Below are 2,172 nucleotides of genomic sequence, written 5' to 3'. Positions count from 1 at the left end.
GACTATACGATAACACGATTGGCCGGCAACGCGTGACAGTGCGTTCAGCGGGGAATGAGCGGACGCTCGGACAGCGTTGATAGAGAGAGTCCTTTGTGTCACGGTTCTGAAGTGCGCGACAAAGTCGTAAAACTCGCGGGTACCGACATCAGGCGAGGCGTCCGAGTCCGCGGAGTGGGCCGGTAATCCTGCCAGACGAATAAATGCGCGGCGAGCGTTCGACGAGCTCGTCCTTCCACGCGCACGTAACGGCCGTCGGACGCGGGCTGCGCTGTGCGATGCGCAACTCCGTCACCAACGCCGTCATTGCCTCGGACACGCGAGACCGGAGCGCTCGCCACGACGCACTGCAGTGATGACGCCACTGCTCCTTTAACTCATCCCAGTCGTCTGGATCGGCCCCGACAAGCGACGCCCTAACAGCCCGCAGTAATCCAGTTTTGGAGTCGAGGTCGCGTTGGACGCGGCAGTCGAGACGCCTTGGGCTCCGCGCTGACGGTGTTCCTTAGGGTAGCTCCGACACTAGCTCGAAGGGGCGGTGACCACTCACGCATACACTGGTGAAGCTGGGAGTGAACGCACCTCAGCGAAACCGACGTATCCAGTAAGACATCGCGGAAAATAGGAAAATGCCCCGCGACGCCGCGTCCAAACGTACGTGCTACCGTGAATCAGTTCGTACGCATCAGGAAGCGCAAACTGCTGCACCAGACGACCCAACTCCCTAGTGTTGCCGTTTGGCCTGCCCCTGAACATGTGCATCCGAATCGAGTGCGCAATTGAAGTCGCCCAAAAAGATTGCCGGACGCGAATCTAGAATATATACATCCAAATATATACATCCAATCATTTTAAAAAGCTATTGGAATTTGCAGACTCTGCCGGACCATGAGTGCACAGTAATCGGATGCGTACGGAGTGAAATGTGCAGTCGAACGCCAGCACGCGTCCGAACGCATCGAAGGATACGCGATGGAGGCGCAACATATTTCGGTTGAAAATAAGCCATCCGACGCCGCTCGAACGCGTGGTGGCGTACGAAAAGAAGCTATCAATATATAAAGCGGGTTTGAACTTCAAGACATCGCTTCAATTTAAAAAAGAAATCGTCCCTTGCAGCAAGACGAGGTCGGAAGCCGACGAATGCCTGCTTTTGCACGTTACGAAAGGCATTCACATTAATGGTGAGCGCTCTAAGGTTTAACGCACGTACATACATAGTGCTCGAAAAATTGAGAACGTGCCTTTAACTGTTCGAGGTTTTCCTGTACGCGTGCGATATAGCCTGGCCCCAAGCGTGAAAGTGAAGCTGGCTTTCCCGCAAAGCTTAGTCGTGCAGGGGCTGAGCCTTTCAAAAATTACGGGGGGGCAAATGGAATCTCGTTTGACGGATTGCCCCCACATAATGGGTATCAACTACTCTGAGTCTAATTTTGGATTGAATAAGGTTTTCTCACCCCCGTAGGGGTGAGTGGGCCGATCCCGGAGGCAGTGCAATACCGGGCCAACCCGTGGCGGAGGTGAAGCAAGCTTCAAGCACTCCGCCCCATTCCAAAAATAAGTTTAATATCTTGGGTCCAAATAGGACCCGTATCAGATATTAAGCTGATAAGAACAGATACTACACTTTGATCTTAGCCAAAAGGCCGAGAAGCGATAACCAGCATTGGACCGAGGTCTAAACACACCATTTCAAACCTGAAAATAAACTCTAGTGCACTCATCAGCCCGTGCCAGTATAACACGCCTTTTACGGCACAGCACCTCATGTACTCGCTTTGTGGAATGCTAGGATTGTCTTGCCGCAGTGCTTCTAGTTTAAAATGTTGCACTATTACCTAATTTATTAATAAATTGGAATAATAGACGCGAGGTTCAAGAATATGCGCGTGCAGATACTCTCGACAGCACGGTGACGTAAGACAGCATAACGGTCGATAATGTCAAGTCGCATACAGAGAGCCCAAAAAGCAATCACTCCTTTCTCCCAAATTATAATTTTATCGACAAGAACCTAGACATAGCCAAGTCGACAAAATCGACGAAAAACATTACTGGTAGCAAGGCGCGACGACGTCACATTCAACATGGCTTCACCCATGGCTTCGCGTTCGCGTCGGCCGCCAACGCGACACGTTCGTATCGCCAGCTTTATCGGGAATATTTATCATA

The 2,172-nt window shown here is 51.5% G+C and overlaps 1 non-coding gene across 1 annotated transcript; it reads right to left on the bottom strand.

Annotated features, from left to right (window-relative positions):
- Positions 1 to 1,466: 1,466 nt before the first annotated feature.
- LOC126534988 (U2 spliceosomal RNA) lies at positions 1,467 to 1,658 on the bottom strand. The gene has a single exon (XR_007600442.1). It is a non-coding gene; the product is annotated as a U2 spliceosomal RNA (small nuclear RNA).
- Between the last annotated feature and the right edge of the window lie 514 nt (positions 1,659 to 2,172).

The sequence above is a fragment of the Dermacentor andersoni genome, chromosome 7, assembly GCF_023375885.2.
Source record: "Dermacentor andersoni chromosome 7, qqDerAnde1_hic_scaffold, whole genome shotgun sequence".
Lineage (NCBI taxonomy): Eukaryota > Metazoa > Arthropoda > Arachnida > Ixodida > Ixodidae > Dermacentor > Dermacentor andersoni.
The sequence above is the reverse complement of the archived record's forward strand: the minus strand, read 5'-3'. Positions and strand labels throughout refer to the sequence as shown.